General features: G+C 40.5%; 1 pseudogene; it reads right to left on the bottom strand.

The window, feature by feature from the left end:
- Positions 1-2315: 2315 nt before the first annotated feature.
- LOC143273521 (vacuolar protein sorting-associated protein 26A pseudogene) lies at positions 2316-6408 on the bottom strand (annotated as a pseudogene).
- Positions 6409-8182: the final 1774 nt, after the last annotated feature.

The raw sequence follows: 8182 nt of genomic DNA, 5'->3' as shown, positions 1-8182 counted from the left end.
TGATACAGCTAGCTCTCCCAGGACTTGACCATTATCCTAATTTTCTCAGGGTCCCCTAATGATGCCATTACCCCCAGACAACAGGAAGTATTTTAAGAACATGATGCTCACATTCCCAAGAGATGGAATGGGTGGTTTTTGGTCCTTTGACGGATGTTTGTCATCACTTGGGGAGTTGTTCACAAGATGTTATTGGTCATGGTTGGGAAGGATACTAAGCAAAGGTGATTAGATTCAGGGACCTCACTTTGAAAAGAAAAAGGTGATACAGAAATGATAAGATATGAGTATATTATTGTATCTACTTTCAAACTAAAGAAACAACTATTAGTCTGAAATATTTTACATTGGTATAGACTTTTGTGTATTGATATAAATTTAAGGTTATTTTTATTATACTGTATTATATGTTTCTATTTCTTGCTTACGGTATTGTACCTATGCAGCTCATTTAAAAATGTAATGTAAAGTTCTAGTCCTTGAAAGCTATTTATGATAGTAAAGAAATATAGGTTCATAGTCATCAACAGCAATCAAACTTATAGTCATGTTAGGTATATTTTCAAGGTCAATCAGAGACATATTTTAAATAGATAGATGGTCTCCAAACACTTCAGAGACCTACAGAATATGGCATTTTGATGTTTTAATAACATAGGGCTTTTCATGACAGTGAGACATGTCTACTCCTGGCAGCACCAATCTACTTCATAAAAGGATGTTGGGCATCAAAGAACCTCTTTATGGATTTTGCTTTCTTCATGGCAAAAGCTAGCCATTTGGGCAAGAAACTGCCCTTGCCTCAACTGCTGACAGTATGCTGTCCAAACTGGACAAGCAGAACACAAAAGAAAGTGACTGTCGAACTTTGCCAAGACAAGGTAGGACAGTCTTTCAAAAATTTCTGCTTCACAGGAAAGTCTTTCAGATATTCTAGGCCTGTAGGCTGAAGATGGATGCCACAACACTACAGAGGAACCCTGGAGTGACATTCTAGGCAGCCATATGTCTCTGTAATTTTATAGTTTTGGAAGTTGCTTTCACTGCACTTCCTGTTTACTCAGGTAATATTTTATCTTTCTTGGGTCTCTGATGGGGATTGAAGACTAGATAGTTATAGTTTTACAGTTTTCCTTGTTACCAAATTCAGAAAAGAAACTTAGATAAAAAAGTATAAAGTTTATAAGGTTGAGAGACATAGAAGCTTAAATTGTTTAATCTAAAAAATATTTTGAGGTCTAAAAAGAGTTTTAAGATGGTAATACAAATTATAATAAAAATGCTTTAGGTATAAAATTTTAAATATATCAAGATATGATAGATAATAGAATATTTTCTCCAAATATGCTGAATACAAATGGACTGGACATTGTGAATGTAATTCTTACTTGATAATTGTTCTTATTGTATATAGTTTATTTGTTAAAGTTAATACCTTTCCTTTCTATTTAGACAATACCTGATAATTGTTCTTATTGTATATAGTTTTACTATGTTAGAGTTAAAACCTCTCCTTTTTTATTTAGACAAAAAGGGGGAAATGTTGTGGAATAATCTTTTTGTACACTGTGAAGATGTGTCACTTGGATTGGTTTAATAAAAAGCTAAACAGCCAATAGCTAGTCAGATTTTGGGGGCACAGAGAATGCTAGGAAGAAGAAGCTGGGGATGCCAGGAGATGGAGAACAAGCAAGACCTGGAGGAGGAGAGGAAACAACCATGAGACACATGGCAACACATAGATTAATAGAAATGGGTCAATTTAAGCTATAAGAACTGGTTACGAACTAGCCTAAGCTATAGGTTGAGCTTTCATAATCAATAAGAAGTTTCTGTGTCATTATTGGGTGTGGGAGGCTGGCTTCCACTTTTTCCCAGGGTACTCTTTTTTTTTTTTTTGGTTTTTCGAGACAGGGTTTCTCTGTGTAGCTGTTCGCCTTTTCTGGGACTCACTTGGTAGTCCAGGCTGGCCTCGAACTCACAGAAATCCACCTGGCTCTGCCTCCCAAGTGCTGAGATTAAAGGCATGTGCCACCACTGCCCGGCTCCAGGGTACTCTTGAGGAGAGAGTGATAAGAAATATTTAGCTAGAAAGATAGTGTGGAGAAGACAGAGACACAGGATAACTTTGGGAGGACCTGGATCAATATCCACTGGTCCCTTCTTTCTCTTCAAAAGAGCTTTTTATAAGAATGCCAAGGGGCAGAGTAAAAGACCTCCCCCAGCACAGCCAAGTACAGACCCTTCCAAACACCTGGTAACTGCGCATGTGGTCAAACCATCTCCCTAAAGCAGCCCTGCTGGGTAAAGCAAGCTCAGATCTCACTCGGAAACCACTGTGGGCCCCCACAATCTGGGAGCTGAGGGTCCCGACAGAAAAATCCACCTACAGGGAGAAAACAGCCCTTTCACAGGGGTCACCTAAAACCATCAGAAAACACAGGTATTTACACTATGAATCAAAACAGTAGCAAAATTAGTCATGAAATAGCAATGAAAATAATTCTGTGGTTGGGGTCACCACAGCATGAGTAACTGTGTTAAAGGCTCACAGCATTAGGAAGATTGAGAACCATTGCTCCAGAGGGTCAGAAACACATTTATGGTAGTTCTTCTGGAGGCTTTCCTATTTTATCATCTCTGTCATATCCAAGTTTATTTCCATTATTTGATCTTTTTTCTTTCTCCTTTATGGGCTATATTCCTTGAATGCCTGATCATTTTGTTTGTATCTCAGGATGTTACAGATTTTTTACATTATTGAATACTGGATTCTGTTGTATTGCTTTAAAAACATTGGCCTTTGGGGCTGGAGAGATGGCTCAGTACTTAAGAATACTGGATCCTCTTCCAAAGCACTCATATGGTGGCTCACAACAGTAAGTCCTGTCCCAGGGGCTCTGACCTCTTCTCCTGGATTCTGCGGGCACCAGGTGTGCATGTGGTACACACATAAAATAATAGTTAAAAAAAAAACACTGTTTTTTTTTAATCTAACATGTAGTCAAACACATGCAATCAGTTGGATTACTTTGAAGCCTGCTTTTGAGCTTGAGTAGGGTGAGTGAGAGCCTGTAGTTTAAAGATAATTTAGCTCCACTGCTTGGGTAATTTCTATTAGAGGACTCCATCCTATACCTGGCATTTACTGGGCATGTATAAGTTCTGGGTTTTATTTGGCTTACTGATATATGGGGAGTTTTATACCCAAATATACAGATCAAAATTCAGTCAATTGTTTAATTCTGGAGATCTCACTTTCTCTTTTCCTCAAAATGCTTGTTTACAACTAGACAGTTGTAAACAGTTACAACTCCTGTTTGAGTTTCCCCTACATGTACTGTATCCTGCAAATTGCCTTGGTGGTAATCCAGGCTGAGGGCTCATCCCATTTACAGCTCTTCTTTCAGGGACCATGGTCCTGCTGCTTGTCACACAGTGTGTGAAAATAGTTGTTTCACGTCTTTTTATGTCATCTTCCTCCATCTACCTGCCTTTTTCTCATTCTTCTCCTATGGTTACTTATGGTAGGCTCTTATAGTGGGTGGTGCTCTGTGATGAAAAACTCACTATAAGCTGGACAGTGGTGGCGTACACCTTTAATCCTAGCACTCAGGAGGCAGAGGCAGGCAGATCACTGAGTTGGAGGCCAGCCTGGTCTATAGAGTGAATTCCAGGACAGCCAGGGCTACATAAAGAAACCTTGCCTGGCTATTTGGAAGGTAGAAACAGGAAGATTAAAAATTTAAGGCCAACTTGGACAATTCAGTGAGGCCCTGTCTCAAAATAAAATATAGAAGGGCTGGGAACATAGCTCAGTAATGGAGTAGTTGCCTAACACATTTAGGGTCCTGGGTTCAATCCCCATGTTTAAAAAAGAATCATGCTTTCTCATTGTCGTTAGGAATATTATTCAAAATGTACATTTCTGTATGAGTTTTAAAGATTCATTTATTTTATATGTATAAGTGTTTTGCCTGGATGTAATGTGTGCCCCACGTGAGTGCCTGGTGTCTGTGGAGGTAAGAAGAAAGCATTGTGTCCCCGGAACTGGAGTTAGACATGGTTGTGAGTCACCGTGTGGATGCTGTGTACTATGCTAGGTACCTCTGTGCGCTGGGAGAGCACAGGTGCTCATAATTGCTGCGCCCTCTCTCTCTCTAGCCCCCTTTTGTATGATTTTGAGTGTCATTTTTCTTATAATACCTTATTCCATAAAAGGAAGGTGAAGTGTGGGCTTTATTATCATCTCCAAAACTAATTTTATGTCGCTTTACTTTCTTCACCAAGAACGTCTCTTCCTATTTCTTTTTCTGAATCTTGTTCTCCTTCATCAGTCTCTTATAAATCTTTTTTTTTTCCCCTCTCCCAAAGGTTTCATTTTTCTCAGGGTTATGGATGTATAGTTATAGGGTTGGGGGTGGAACAATAAAATTTAGACTCAATATTCTCCTTTAGAAAAGAAAAAGGGGAATGGATAGGTATAGTACATTAAGGTAGATTACTGTATTTACTAGTAAATTGATTTAGCAAATGATCAGTCTTGGATAATTTGCACTGATATGGATTCTTGTATATTTGATACAAATGTAAACTATTCTTACATTAAGATAATTCATATATTGATACAAATACAAAACTATATTTGTTGTATTATATATATATATATATATATATATATATATATATATATATATTCTTACTCCTGTTTGAAATATTTTGTACATTGATACAAATGTAATATTATATTTATCACACTGTATGTATGTTCTACCTCTGTTTAGGATACTTTGTATACTGATACATATTAAGGATATTGTTGTCATACTGCACTATACATTTCTACCTCTGTTTAAGATATTTTGTGTAATTGTCACAATTTTGAGGTCATTGTCCTTATACATCTGTTGACATGTACATCTGCCTTGTTTACATAAAGCCTTAGTCCTTAGGTTATTTAGGTAGAAAAGACTTACAGAGCCAGTCACCCATGACTGTCATTTCAATAGTTATGTCAGTTACGTTCTCCAGGTTTACAGAAACATATGTCAGACGGATAGGTAATCTTCAAACACTTCACAGACCTAGAGAATATGCATTTAAATGTTTTGATAGCTAAGAATTCCATTGATGTGAGACATGATTGCTATTGGCAGCACCGATCTGATCCTGAGAGAACGTTGGGCTTCTGAGACATTTCCACATGGAAGTTTGTCTTCTTCTTGGCACAAAATGGCCTGCTGGGCAAAGAACTGCCCTTGCTTCAACTGTTGACAGTATGAATGCTGTCCTTTCTGGATAATCAGGACACAAGGAAAAGCGACTACTGAACTCTGCCAAGACAGGGTAAGATGGTCTTTCAAAAGTCCTGCTTCTGAAAATGGTCTGTCAGATATTCTAGGCCTGTAGTAAATTGGATGCTCCGACAATGCTGAGAAACTCTAGGTGACTATCCAGGCTGCCAGCTGTCTCCGTCTATTCTCGTATGAATTTCGGAAATTGCCTGCTTGCATTTTCTGTTTTCTCAGGTATTATTATGTTCCTTCTCAGGTCTTTGATGGAGTTGAAGACTAGATAGTTACAGTTACAATCTCCCAGCATCTTAGCTTTTACTGGCGCACCATCCATGATTTCATATTTAGCGATTGTTTCTGTTTCTGTTGTGGTGCTGGGTCCAATTCCTGTGATCTCCTTCTTGATCAGTTGTAACTCCATGTGTTGTATTTTTATTCTTACTAATAGGAAGTAAATTTTTCCAACAATTACATCCTTTAAATGATACTTGGACTTATTATACTCGAACTCTATGTGCAGACAATCTTCAATGCCCACTTCCATTTTAATGGAGTTGTTGACTTCAGGATAGGTAGCAAGCTGGTGAACAATAAGATCGTACTCTTTCACTAAGTCCGTCAGCCTTCTCACAATCGTCACCTTAAGAAAATACCTCAGGCGGACATTGGCACCGATGTATGACTCATATGGCTTTTCAACTTGCATAAATTCAAAATCATAACTTCTGCTCTGAGTCAGTTCTCCGGGTAAGGCTAGTTCTTTCACTAGGTTTACAAATTCATGAGTATTACTCTTGTCATTGAAAAGTTCAATTTGACCTACAAATTCAATTCTAATTCCTTGATGTTCTAGCCTCTTTCCAGGCTGCTTAAAGGCTAGGTTTACCTTTCCTGAAACAGATTCTCCGTCATAGAAGAGATAGTGTTTTTCGACTTGGCCATCTTCAGTTTTCATTTCTGCCATTTTCCTGGTCTCCCCATCATTAAGGGCGACATCGATCTCACAAATGGGGCCAAAAAAGCCTCCAAGAAAACTCATTGTCGCCGCCGCCGCCGCCGGGTCCCCCCACTTCACTTGGCTTTTCCTTCGGAGAACTCCCAGCCTGGCTGCCTGCGGCCCCCGCAGCCCGTCATGTGACCGCAGGCCACCAGCCCCACGTGACCACTCCTTTTTTCCACCCCTCCCTCCTCGCCTCGGGCCCCGCCCCCACTGGAGGCCCCACCCTCCGGGCCTCTTATAAATCTTTAACCATACTTTCAGGATACTTTAAGTTAGTTCTAAGATTTTTGTACCTTTGAATGAATCATTTCCTTATCTCCATCTTCATTCAATTATTTCATATATAGGAAAATGTGGGGCATTTACCCACCAACCCCACAGCTCCCCAGAGTTTTCTTGAGTGTGAGCAGCAGGAAATATTAGATAGAAGGATTTATATTGCGGAGATAAACAGATAGAAAATAAAGGATAGCCTCGAGAGGGCCTGGAACCTTTTCTAACCAGCCCCGACTGTCTCTGCCCCAGGTTATTTATAGAGACGCCCAAGGGGTGGAGCAAAAGACACCACCACCACCACCACCACCCCCACCACCACCACCACCACCCACCCCCCCGCACATCCAAGTGCAGACCATCTCAGACACCTGCACTCAGGCCCATGGTCCTAATCATCCTCTCTATGCAGACCTCCTGGGTAAAGCCAAGAGGAACCTGAAAACGGGCTCCCACAGGAAAATTCATTTAAATTTGCTGTGAGTATGTCTGTCTTACCACATTCTTTGTTACTTCTTCTTTGTGGAAAGTCAATGTGTGTAGGGGTTTCTGGAAAATAATTATGTAAAGAGTGTAATAATACTTTGATCTCTTCTTTACTGCTCCTAGGTATGGTGGAGGAGAAAGTTTATTGTAGATAAAAGGGAGAGTGTAGTTAGAGACAGGAACATCCGGGAGAGTCCAGAGTGGACATGTCCCTGAGCTCTGTGAGGAGAGGTGGGGGGGGGGGAGGGGGAAATAGAGGAACCAGGTGCAGCAGCCAGGAGGCCCAAAATACAAAGAAAGTGGGTAACCAAAATAGTTGGATTATATAGGGAAGAACAGCCCAGCCCCCTGGGATGGAGAGTTCAGGGTAGGGGGCGAGGTATGCCAGCCAGGAGGGCCCTGTAACAGGTAGGGATGGAGGGAGAGTCTGGAGGCCAGCATCCGCTTTGCTATGTTAAATAGGCACCTCAGCCTTTTGTCCCAGGTTTGAAACCTAACATCCTAGCCTTTTGTTGATAATAAATGATATGGGTTCATGGGTAATCTTGTCTATGACTACTTTACATTGACATTGGGTTGTCATTGTTGGGGGGTGGGTCAAGGAAGCTGGAATGCTGGTCATGTTAGGGAAGAGCAAGCGATTTCACTTACTGTGCAGGCTCTGGAGGATCATTTGGGGCTAGGAAAGTACAGGCTTTATTTTGAAGCAGTTTGTGAGGCTCGACCACCTTGGGCTAGTCGCTTTGAGGGAACATATGGAGCTGATGTTGGAGCAGTCTGCAGTTGATCTGAAATCTGTTGGAGCAGATAGACTAGAGAGAAGGTAAAGTTAAGGAGTTTAGGGAAAATTCATCTGGGATATACATTTGAAACTTCCAGGCATAAGGTCTAAGACCCGGGAAAGGGGAGAGATCCCTCCCTCAGGAATAGGCAGTAGGCAGGAAAACTTAGGCTTTTGGTTGACAGGAGTAGTTATCCAGAGTCCGTTTGACCTGCTGACACTGTCGTTTTCACACTTACTTTATTTTTTGAGAATTTCGTCCATAAATACTGTATTTACATAATCTCTTCATACATCCTCCTCCAACTGCACCCATGCCTCCTCGCCATTTCAACTTCATCACCTCTC

The sequence above is a fragment of the Peromyscus maniculatus genome, chromosome 5 (genome assembly GCF_049852395.1).
Source record: "Peromyscus maniculatus bairdii isolate BWxNUB_F1_BW_parent chromosome 5, HU_Pman_BW_mat_3.1, whole genome shotgun sequence".
NCBI classification, from domain to species: Eukaryota; Metazoa; Chordata; class Mammalia; order Rodentia; family Cricetidae; genus Peromyscus; species Peromyscus maniculatus.
Note: the sequence above shows the minus strand (reverse complement) of the source record. Positions and strands in the feature narration are given on the sequence as shown.